General features: G+C 40.7%; 1 protein-coding gene across 7 annotated transcripts in view; it reads left to right on the forward strand.

Annotated features, from left to right (window-relative positions):
• The first annotated feature begins 8,541 nt into the window (after positions 1 to 8,541).
• Positions 8,542 to 12,816, forward strand: part of spag17 (sperm associated antigen 17) — a 222,550-nt gene continuing 218,275 nt past the window's right edge. For 6 of the 7 annotated variants that reach the window (XM_072585263.1, XM_072585268.1, XM_072585269.1 and 3 more), the window contains exon 1: positions 8,542 to 8,640. The gene's annotated coding sequence lies outside the window, so the exon portion shown is untranslated. Of the gene's footprint in view, positions 8,657 to 12,816 lie in introns of all 7 variants that reach the window. The other variant, XM_072585264.1, reaches the window with a different exon arrangement.

Here is a 12,816-nt window from a genome sequence, read left to right on the forward strand (position 1 = left end):
GTCAACACCAAGCTTGAAGTCTCTTTCTCCACCATTGACTATTTCTATTGATGAACGTTTAACTTCTTGGAAAAATCCCTGATGGTGTTTCTATTCCCTCGTCATCTTCCTGCAGGAACACCACACCGACACCCACATCACTGGCATTGATAGCCACCTTGAAAGGCTTGGTGTAATCTAGTGTGGCTCATACTGCGGCAATGGTTAACACAGTTTTTAGGCTGTCAAATACCTTTTGACAGTCCACTGTCCACTGAAATAGCTTGCCTTTTTTAACAATTCAGTGAGTGGAGCAGCCACACTGCTGAAGTTCGGCACAAACTTTAGGAAAATTCAACTCAGCCTTTGGATCTGTAGTACTGCCTTTTTTGTCGACAGTGTGGGAAATTCCCCAATTACTTTCATTTTCACATCCCGTGGGGCCATTTGTCCATGGCCAATAACATTCTTAGGAAGGTGACTAGGGCTTTGGCAAATTCACTTTTAGCTAGGTTTACCACCAAGCCTGCCTTCCAAAGTCAATCGAACAAGTCCAATAAATGCTGTGAACGTTCCTTCCATGAGTGACTAAAAATCACCAGGTCATCAATGTACACCACACACTTGGGTAAGCTGGCAATGACCTTATTAGTCAGTCTCTGAAATGTGGCTGGAGTGTTTAGCATACCAAATAGCATGACTTTGAACTGATATGGTCCATTTGGCGTTATGAAAGCCAAAATCGCCTTTGCTCTCTCTGACAGAGGTACTTGCCAGTGGCCTCTGAGCAAGTCCAATTTAGAAATGTAAGATGCTTGTACCACTTTTTCAACACTGTCCTCCAACCGTGGAATTGGATATGCATCAGTCTTTGTAACGGCTTTGACTTTGTGATAGTCCACACATAACTGTTGGGTACCATCTGGCTTTGGCACCATGACTATAGGTGAACTCCAGTCACTATAACGCACTTTGATTATGCCATCTTGGAGTAGGCACTCTACCTCCTTCTGAACCTTGCCAACTTTAGAGAGTTATGCCTATAAGGCTGTTTCTTATTTGGAACAGCATCTCCTATAGCTACATCATGCACAATTAGGTTAGTACTTCTCAGTTTATTTCTGCATATCTCCCCATGTGATAGTAATAACTCTTTCAGGTCATTTTGATTTTCTTGTGGAAAGTAACTCAATAATTTATCTCAATTTTTGACATCTTCCTCATTGTCCAATTTGATTTGAGGAATGTCCAATTCAGAATTCTCTGAACTTGGTTCTCCCTCCTGTGCTGTAATCATTAACACCTTCTCCTCTTGCTTTCCTTCCCTATCAAAATACCTTTTGAGCATATTTACATGACACATTCTGTGAGATTTCCTCCTGTCCGGAGTCCTTATCAAATAGTTCACCTCACTCAATTTCTTCTTAATTTGATACTTCCACTAAACCTTGCTTTTAAAGGCTCACCCGTTACTGGGAGTAACATCAATACCTTATCCACAACAGCAAAATTGCGAATTTGTGATTTCTTATTCGCTTCCTGTTTCATTGTATGCTGTTATATTTTTAAATGCTGTCCAGCCAACTCTCCAGCTCTATTCAATCATTCTCTGAAATTTGACACATAGTCCAAATGGGTGGTCTCTGAATTCTGACTTATTAATTTCTCCTTAATCAGTTTTAACAGTCCTCTTACTTCATGCCTAAAAATTAATTCAAATGGACTGAATTTGGTCAATCCATTCAGTGTTTCTCTGGTCACATAAAGAACAAACAGAACTCCCTAATCCCAATTATCTGGATAGTCCTAACCATAAGCCCTCAACGTGGTCTTTAGTGTTTGATGCCATCTTTCCAGCGCTCCCTGCTATTCCGGATGGTATGCAGTAGATTTGAATTGCTTTATTCCTAAGTTATCCATAAACTCCCTGAATAGTTAGGATGTGAAGTTTAATCCCTGATCTGACTGGATCTCCACTGGCAGTCCATATCTCATAAAAACTTTAAATAGTTCTTCTACAGTCCTTTTAGCTGTGACATTGTGTAATGGGTTTGGACTGGAAATCTAGTTGACACATCCATTATTGTTAATAAATACTTATTCCCACTTTTTGTTTGATGTAGGGGACCTACGCAATCAATCAAGACACTTGTGAAAGGTTCCTGAAATTCAGGAATAGGTATTAAAGATGCAGGTTTTATTACTGCCTGTGGTTTTCCAATTAGCTGACATGTATGTCAAAATTCAATTACATCTTTGTGTAGTCCAGGCCAGTAAAAATGTCTTCATATTTTATCCTGTGTTTTCCCCACCGCAATTAACCTCCAAGTGGTAGCTAATGCGCCACTCACAGCACATCCTTTCTATACCCTACTGGAAAAACAATTTGATGAATCTCTGCCCATTTCTCATTTGCTTGAATGTGTGATGGTCTCCATTTCCTCAGTAAGACATCACTTGTTAAATAATAACACACAGGAATGCATTCGCTTTACTTTTCTGTAAATGCCTTTTGTTATAACTATTTTAACTCTCATCTTTCTGCTGTAATCAGCCTGGCAGAGCTAAAGATACTTTCATGTTTACCTATTTGCTCCTTCTCTGTTCCACTAATCTGATCGAAGGAAGTTTCTGATAAAGCTATGTCAGCTTCCTTATTTGTGCCTTTTGATTTCTCCTGCTTCAGCTTGTGCCTCTGTGATCTTGTAATCACACAATGAGTGAAAATTCTTGCGTAAACATTCTTTATGCCTTCGGTTGCCTGCATCTTCACTGGCTTTTCAACTAGAGTAGGCAGCATGCCTTCCAGTGAATCAGCTATATCATTTGCAAGGACAAATTGTATTTCTGGAGCTGAGAGTTTATCCAGTAATCCTACCACAAATTATCTACTCTTCTCTGGACTCTCTAGCCTCACTTTGCATAATTGAGCACTTTTTGTCTCACCATGAATTCCTGTTACTAGCACCATCTCTGGCAATAGTCCCTCAGGAGTACATATCTCCTCATCCTTCAGCATTACAGACAGAGAGGATCTTGTGTCACTTAATGTTGTCACTTCCTTGCCTACAGCTCCTAGCCTATGTGAATAAACTTTACCCTTGCACGTATATTTTTTAAGCAGATCTGGCACTTACTCCTTAATCAACCTCTAATCATCTTGTACACTCTGAAGCAGTTACCTAACTTCCTTTGTGCTTTTTATTACTAGTCCAACAAAACTTCCAGGCATGTCCAGTTTTCCTACATCTGGCTTTCTCCTAGCCCACCAACACAATAGTTTTACAATACAATGACAATACTGGAGCTTTACAACTTCTTTGTCCCCCTCAAGGGTTTCTTTTTTAACCTGTGGTAAGTTATCCTTATGATCTTCACTGAGATCTACCTTTCCCTTTCCATGTGAGGATTTTCTCTCTGCCCCAATTTCTATCCCTCATGGACTGAAATTGATTCTAGAAGCCAAACCGAGTTTTATGGACCAGCTCATAATTATCAGCCACTTCAGCTGCTAACCTTGCTGTTTTAACTCTCTGCTCTTTCACATGAGTTTGCACTACTTCAGGCAGTGAATTTTTGAATTCCTCCAAAATAATTACCTTTCTAAGAGCATCATAAGTTTGCTCAATTTTCAAAGCTCTTATCCATCTCTCGAAATTACTCTGTTTGATCCTTTTAAACTCAACATAAGTTTGACTAGGGTCCCTTCCTCGATTCCTGAAACGTTGCCTATAGGCTTCTGGTACAAGCTCATATGCACTTAAATTGGCTTTTTTCACCTCCTTATACTCCCCAGATACATCCTCTGATAGTGATAGAATACCTCAGCAGCCCTACCTACAAGTTTTGTTTGGATCAACACAACCCACATTGTCACTGCATTTGTTTAGACACCTTTTCAAATGAGATGAAAATGGCTTCCACATCCTTCTCATCAAATTTAGGCAATCCTCTCAAAATCCTTTTCATCTCTGTACCAAACCAGACTGATCGGAGCCCAGCCTCGTTTACTACCCCTCTGAAAAGAATCAAGGACAGTCTACTTGAGCCAAGGAACTGTTTCTCATGAGGCTTCTGACTACCAGGAACTTGCTCGTCCTCACTCTCTTCCTCATTTAAGCCTACCTTCAGCCTTTATCTCAAATCTTTTACGCTGGCTTTCCTTTTTAAGTGTCAGTTTTTGAAGTTCAAAAGCCCTCTTTTTCTTTCCCTTCTGCTGCTCTCTTTTTCTCTCTGTTCTGCTGCTCTCTCTTTTTCCCTCTCTTCTGCTTTTAATCGTAACTCAAACTATTTCATTTCTGCTGCCCTTTCCTTGACTCTTGCCTCTAACCCAAACTGTTTCATTTGCAATTGACTTCTTGCCATCTCTATAGATTCTGAGAGTTTCTCCAGCAAGTTTAAATGCTGAGCTACTGCTGTAGTTATCTCTCTGTTCCTCACAGAAGTAGGCACTTCTGATTCCAGCTTCTCTGCTAACTGCTGCAGCTTAGTCTTATTCACCTTTTGTAAACCTTCCAAAGTCACCGCATCCACTTCCAGAAAACTTCTGGCTACTGAAAGAGCCATTTCTATCCCACGCTTTGTCTACCCAACCAACCAACACCCAAAATAAAGATGCTAGCACCTACCACTCGCTGCTTAAAGTCCTGGACGAGTTCCCAATCTGTTATGGACTAGGCCAGACCACTCAAAACATTCTTAAGCAGGCAGCCCAGACCATAACTTTGCAATTTCTTTCAGTAAGTGTACAGTGAAAATTACCTGGATTAAGTTAGTGAGGTTGACTACCAGATTTAAAACAGACAAAAAATGTATTCACAAAATTACACAATGAAACACAATGAACAAAATAAAGAACCCCTACAGAATTCAGTCTATACTTAAGTTTACACTGAAGTATGCTGTTCCGAATGTATACAACAGTCCCAATAAGCAAACCCCCTTTAAATCCCAGTGTAAATGGAGCACATGCTTACAGGTTGAGGTTGAAGGGCAGAAAGAGAGAGAGAGAGAGAGAGTTTCCACGCAGCTCACTGTTGAACTCCCAATTAGTAAGGGACTGGGCGGCACGGTGGCACAGTGGTTAGCACTGCTGCCTCACAGCGCCAGAGATCCGGGTTCAATTCCCGCCTCAGGCGACTCTCTGTGTGGAGTTTGCACATTCTCCCCGTGTCTGCGTGGGTTTCCTCCTGGTGCTCCGGTTTCCTCCCACAGTCCAAAGATGTGCAGGTCAGGTGAATTGGCCATGCTAAATTGCCTGTAGTGTTAGGTAAGGGGTAGATGTAGATGTAGGGGTATGGGTGGGTTGCGCTTTGGTGGGGCGGTGTGGACTTGTTGGGCTGAAGGGCCTGTTTCCACACTGTAAGTAATCTAATCTAATCTAAACTGCTCAGCTAGAGAGCTGACCACCTTCCTTTCATTATAAAGGTCACTTCTAAAACATGACCAAATTGGTCTGAAGTCTCATCTGTTTACACATAAACAAAAGGCCTCACAAAATCCTTTTCATCTCTGTACCAAACCAGACAGATCAGAGCCCGGCCTGGTTTACTACCCCTCTGGGAAAAAATCAAGTACGGAGTATCCTTGAGCCAAGGAACAGCTTTTAGAAAAAATTGGGACTAGCTTTGTGACATCATGTATCCTGGTGTCTAGTTTTCTGCCTGTTTGTCCAAGGTAGTGTTTGTTACAGTTCTTGCAAGTTATTTTGTAAATGGCATTACTTTTGCTTGTTGTCTGTATAGTTTGTTGTTCAGCAACAAGCCCCAACAAGCAGACAAAACACACCCAGAAACCTTAGCCACTCTCCCCAACATCAAAGACATCTCAGAAATGACTGCCAGACTACTTAGACCTCTTGGCATCATGGTAGCACACAAACCCACTAACACACTAAAACAGCAGCTAATGAACTTGAAAGACTTTATACAGGCAACAAGCAAAACTAATGTATTTACAAAATACCTTGCAAGAATTGTAACAAATATTACATTGGAAAAACAGGCAGAAAAACTAGTCAGCAGGATACATGAACATCAACTAGCCACAAAAAGACATGACCCACTCTTACTAGTATCTTTACATACAGATGAGGAAGGACGCCACTTCGACCTGGACAACACATCCATCCTAGGACAAGCCAAACACAGACATGCATAAGAATTTCTAGAAGCATGGCATTCCAACCGGAACTCCGAAACACATATCCTAATTACCATCCCCTGAGAAAAATAATAGGAAATGATATCATCACAGGAAATGACATCACTAACCCAAGGAAACCTAAACTCATAAATAGAAAGTGGACCATACCACCAGTGCTTCACTCGGATGCTCACTGATGATGTTACCTAGTATGGTCGAAAAACGAATCTTCCAGCTCTGCAAGCAAGCCTACATCCATATTGCATTTTCTTTTATATGATGTCTCTTCAAAATCTCATCCTACTCTCTAGACTTGATATTTCAATTTACTTTTCTGCCAATAATTCTTCCTTGTTCTCAATCTGTTATTTTATTCATTTTGGAAAGTCTCTCAGCAAAATCAAAAGCCTTGTCTGTTCTCCCATTAAAATGCTTTAGCTGATGATTGACAATGTTGGAATTTCTACACTTACTGACAGCTTTCTTGAAAATAAGGTTATCCTCACTCAACAAACATGTTCCTACCATAGGATCACTTATACTTAAGTTAATTCTACTTCTAATGAGAAAACCATTCAATTGTCCAAACTCACACGATTCACTTAGATATATCAGTGCAGTCACTTATTGATCAATATTCTCCCTCTCCCCTTGTATTTTGTTATTGAATAAATATGAAACATTAATATGGAGTTCAAAGAGTGTCTTCAAAGCCTGCAAAATCTCTCCTGCCTGGCTTTTCTGCTCCTTAATGAGATCAAGGTTGCAATACAGCATGAGAGACTCTTTCTTCAGCACTGAAAGTGGGTTGCAACTCTTACTCAAGATTCTTAACTAATTTTGTCGCTATTACATAGTTTTACCAGAGTTTGAAAATAATCCTATTTTGCCTCATATTTCATTCAATTTTCATAGCAGCAGGGAATAGAAAATGTGTAGCTATTTTGACTCACGTGTGTTTCAAAGTTGCAGGCTTTGCCCCCCCCTTCTTTCCTTGCTGTCCCTTTCAGTAGCTGACTCTAACTGTTCTGAAAATCCTACACATTAGTTTCCACAGCAGCGTGCTGAAATCCACATGTTTTCAGCTGCACTGATCTGACACCATGTTACAAGTGATAACCACTGCAATAAACTGCACTTACAGCAGAAGTAGAAGTCTACAGCAAGTATAGGCAGTCAGTCCCTGGATTGCGAATGGATTCTGTTCTTGAGTTCATTTGCAAATCAACTTGTATGCAAGTCAGAACACAATGCAGGACAATATAAAATTGCCTTTCTTAAGTACAGAAAAACATTCACATGTCAGATCTTTCGTAAATTGTACAGTTGTAAATCAGGGATCCCTTATAGACTGAGGGTACAACTGCATTTGTCCAACAATCTCTGAAACTGACAATCCTCCAAGTTCTCTGGTTCTGGTGTTTTGTACGTCTCTGATTTTCGTTCTACACCCGGCAGCAAAAGATTTAGAAATCCCTCTCCGTCTCCTTAAATCGCCACATGAAGCTTTTAGTTTATCAACCTTGGTCGCGTCTCGTCATATCTCTGACATTCTCAGGTTGTTCTTCATGACACTAAATGCTTTGCAACTACTGAAAATGCTGTTAGAGTGAGATGTCAATTAGAATATTTTAAAAATGCAAGTTGTTGAACTATTTCTGTTGTTGATTTTACTCAATTTGAGAGTGACCCTGTCTTTTAAAAGTCAGTACAGATGGCCCACACAGTCCACAGTTCTACAGTATTATGGTGAGGTATAGTTCACAGGGAAGTTTCCAACTGCAGGCACAAACAACATAAAATATGGATCAAATATATATCAGGCATCTTTTTAATTTAATTGCTGGGAGAAACCAGAAACATGGCCAGAGAATCTAACGGTTTTGGCACATGTGGAAGATACTGTACAACTATTAATAGTTCGCAGTCAGCTTTCCCCTCAGCTGTCATGATTTGGAGATATTGTTTAGCTATCACCATTGTTAACAGCTAACCCGAGAATGCAACTTTTTTAAAAAAAGGTTTTGTGATTTACACATGAAAGAAGTGAAACTATCACTGTATTCTAACAGATGAAAGGCTTAACAGACAATCAATTTTTCAATGTATAATTTCAGTTACATCACACTGTAAATTTTTGCTATAAATCCTGTGTTAGGATTGAGCCCTCCACTACCACCTGATGAAGGAGCATCGCTCCGAAAGCTACTGTGCTTCCAATTAGACCTGTTGGACTATAACCTGGTGTTGTGTGATGTTTAACTTATCCCTCAGCTGTAATACATGGCGTTCACCGCTGGGTGGTGCGGCTCAGGGACTGTGCAAACCACGGAAAGCGGGAAACCGCCGGGCGGCGCTGCTGCAGAAGGCGAACGTGGACGCTTCCCTTTCTGTCCATCTTGGCACCGAGCGTCTCCTTGACACTCGGGGGGGGGCGGAGAGGCGGTTGCTATGATGGTTGCCAGGGGAACAGAAAACAGTCAGACTGCAAGACTGAAGAGAAGCCGAGAAGAGCCGGTAGGAACAGCGAGAGGTGCGGAGTGAGGAGAGGGAGAGAGGCTGAGTAAGGGAGAAGAGTAAGAGGGAAGGGTGGAGTGAAGGAGGGAAGGGTAGAGCATCTGAGAGTGGGGGGGGAGAGGGTCTGGGGTGGCCTGAGAGGGGAAGGGATGAGGGAGAGGAGCACCTGGGGTCAGCTAGGGATGAGGGAGGGATTCGTGGGTGAGAGGCCAGGTTGGAGGGGGGGGGGGGGGGGGGGGAGACTGAAATGGTGGGTGGCCTGTGGAAGGAGTAATCAGAACAGATGTGGACCATTCAGACCATTGAGTCTGCTCGACGATCCTGTACGGATCATGACTGTATCCCTCAATTCCTGACAGATCAAAAATCTATTGGTCAGTTTTTATTGTACTCATTGACAGAACATCCACAACCCTCTGAAGCAAACAATTCCAAACATTCTCAATTCTTTGAGTGAAGAAACTTCTCATCTTAGTTGAAATCACCAGTCCTTTATCCTAGCTTGTTCCCCATTTATCAATTCACCAGCCAAAAGAAACAAAATCTGAGTATCTGTCTTGTCAATATCGCTGGGAATTTTGCATATTTCTATGAAAATTACCTTTTATTCTTCTGAATTCCAGAGAAGATAGACCAAATTAATATTGATTCTCATATTAAGACAATGTTCATTTTCACAGGAGCCAATCTAATGAACCTTTCTTAAATATGAGACCAAAACTGTACACAGAACACTATCTGTGATCTCACCAAAGCCCCATATGATTGTAGGAAAGACATTGTATTTCTTGTACTCAAACGCATGACCACAAAAAAAGACCAACATACTATTTGTTTTCCTCATTTCTTGCTGCATATACAAGTTAGTTGTGATTTTAGAGAAGATTTGTAGGTCAGGTTATGGACCAGGTTGTAAGTTTGCTTGCTGAGCTGGCAGATTTGTTCTACGATGTTTTGTCACCATGCTGAGTAACATCATCAATGAGCCTCCAATGAAGAGCTGGTGTTCTGTCCTGCTTGCTATTTAAATGTTTTGGTCTGTTGTGGTGGGGGATATCACTTTTGGTTCTTTTTCTGAGAGATTGGTAAATGGGGTCCAAATCAATATGTTTGTTAATGGAGTTCCAGTCAAATGGCCTGCTTCCATACTGTAGGAATTCAATTATTCTAGTTTACAACTCCCAACCCTTGGGAAAAGACCTTTGCTGTTTATCTATAGACCTTATCTATGCCCCTAATGATTTTATAAACCCTCATCCCCCTACGCTCTAGCATACAAGGTACCAACCTCTTCACTCTCTCCTTATAACTCAAACCTTCCAGTCCTGCCAACATCCTGGTAAATCTTTTCTGAATCCTCTCCAATTTAATGCCTTCTTATAGCAGGGTGACCAGAATTGTACACTATATTCCAAAAGTAGCCTCACCAACATTCTGTACAATCTCAGCATGTTGCCTCAACTCCTATACTCAATTCTTATGACAAAAGTGAATAACCTCATACTTTCTGACATTAGTCTGTCCTGCAGCTTCTTCATGTCTCATTACAGGTTGCATTTCCACCCAGTTTTGTATCAAGAGCGAATGTCTGTAAATTATTATCTCTGGATCACTATCTAAAGCAATAGTATTATTTTTCCTAAGCCATTAATATGGATTGTAAATAGTTTATGTCTGAGCACTGAATCTTGTGACAATTCACTAGTTAGGTCTTGTCAGCTTAAAAGTGCCCCATTTATCTTAACTCCCTGTTTTTGATCTGTACTGTCGGTTCCCCTCTGTCTACTGTACTTGTTACATCTTCAGAAACTAAACTAAATTCATCAAATATGATTTTCCTTTTGTAATATATACTATTTTATAAAGCTCATAATACTATGATTTTTTAAATTCATTGTTAAGACTTCCAAGATAAAAGACTTCATATTTTACATTGTCTGATGTCAGGCTAACTTGCCTGTTTTCTCAGGCTGTCCTTTTTAAAACTTACATTGCATTTGCTGATTCCAATCTATTGTGACAGTTTCAGAACCCAAGGTTTTTTGGAAAGTCATAATCAATGCATTTGCTAAGTTGACAGCTACTTCTTTTAGATTCCTAAGATGGGGTCATGACACCTAGAGGATTTTCAACTTTTTGTCTCTTGTGACTGCTCCTTTTGCCCTGTGTCTCCTTTTGCCCTGCTGATATCAATTAACTTAGTTCCTAACTCTTACTATCATTTTTGTTATCCTCTATTTCACGAGAAGGGGACTGGGGAAAAAAAGGGAGACTAAAGTGAGATAATTGATAAGAAAGGAGGTGGCAAGTGGAGTTGGAATACTGGGGAATAACTTAACTACACTACTGACCACAAAATACAGGCTATTATTGTTGTTGTGATTAGTTGGAGATTATATCATTGTTAACTTATTATTTACTTTTGATACCTCTATAAAATGAAGAGGCAATGAGCCTTCGGGAGGAAAACAGGGACGGGATGAGAGGCAACAAAACACCTAAATGGGACATAACTTAAGAGAAAGCATGTATTTGCATGGAAATAATTGAAAACTGAGAAGGGAAAGGGAAAGTTGGGATATTAATATAGCAACTTTGCAAATGAATGTCAGTGGTAAGTGTGACTTATATAACATTTTTCACTGTATTTTGTAACAAATTACACATGACAATAAATAAATTATAATCTACATTGATGGTAATGACTCTGCAACACAAATTCTCTCAATATTTAACAGTTCTTCCAGCAAATTAATAACACAGTGCCAGTGATGTGACACTCCAATTACTCTTTAGGTTTATATCAAAGCGTGCTCAGAAACAAGATTGTCAATGACGACAACTATAGTGAGAACTTTTGGAAAAATGCTTATTTGCGGGCATGGGTAGATTGACATCATTGACCATGTGATTGGGAAATCTTCCACTTTGTCACCTCAGCCAGAAAAAGCTTCCTTAATCACATCCTTCAATCAAGGACTTTGGGGTGGCTCAGTGATTAGCACTGCTGCCTCACAGTGCCAGGAACCCGGGTTCAATCCCAGCCTCGGGTAACTGTCTGTGCGGACTTTGCACATTATCCCCTATATGCGTGAGTTTCTGTCAGGTGCTCTGGTTTTTCTCCCACAGTCCAAAAATGTGCAAGCTAGAGGGATTGGCCAAAATAAGCTGTCTGTAGTGTCCCAGGCTTGTGCAGATTAAGTGGGTCAGCCATGGTATAAACAAGGTAAAAACAATGACTGCAGATGCTGAAAACCAAATACTGGATTAGTGGTGCTGGAAGAGCACAGCAGTTCAGGCAGCATCCAACGAGCAGTGAAATCAACTTTTCGGAAGGGCTTTTGCCCGAAACGTCGATTTCACTGCTCGTTGGATGCTGCCTGAACTGCTGTGCTCTTCCAGCACCACTAATCCAGCCATGGTATATGCAGGGTTATGGGGATAGGATGGAGCGCTGAGTCTGGGTGGGATGCTCTTCAGATGGTCAGTGCAGATTTAGTGGGCCAAATGGCCTCTTGCTGCTTTTAGGGATTCTATATTTCTATTAAGTTTCATAAGTTTTTTCTGGCGTCTGTTGTAACTTTTGTTTCTCTTGTCTGGATCACAATCTGCACTCTGAAATTCCCTGTCACTTCTGTTACCTGATGTTCTGTCTACCTTTCATCTGTTGACATTTTGCCTTTTTTTTAACAGTCAGCTCTGGCATCAGCATGTCCACTGCCAACTTCTCTTGTTTTCTGGCAACTTTTATGATTTATTTTCTTTTTTTTCACCATCAGGTCAGTCACTTCAATGATTCTCCCTGTCAGGCTACCTTCATTTAGACTTGTGACTTGTGAAGTTTGATCATCTTTCCATTTTTCCTTCAAACTTTATTTCTATTCTGCAATTTCCTGCCAGCAGTGATGACGGGAGATAAATATGAGGGTCTATGTCACATAAATCATAGAACTGTACAGCACAGGAACAGGTCCATTTGGCCCATCCCTATCTATGCTGATTATGATGTCATTCTAAACTAATCCCATTTGCCTGCACATGGTCCATGTCCCTCGATTTTCAATCTGTTTATGTGTCTGTTTGAATGCTGCTTGAACTTTGCTGCTTGAACATATCTGCTTCTATCATCTCCCCTGGCAGCGCATTGCAGGCAGCTACCAGGCTCTGTGAAAAAAA

Source organism: Chiloscyllium punctatum, chromosome 15, assembly GCF_047496795.1.
Source record: "Chiloscyllium punctatum isolate Juve2018m chromosome 15, sChiPun1.3, whole genome shotgun sequence".
Lineage (NCBI taxonomy): Eukaryota > Metazoa > Chordata > Chondrichthyes > Orectolobiformes > Hemiscylliidae > Chiloscyllium > Chiloscyllium punctatum.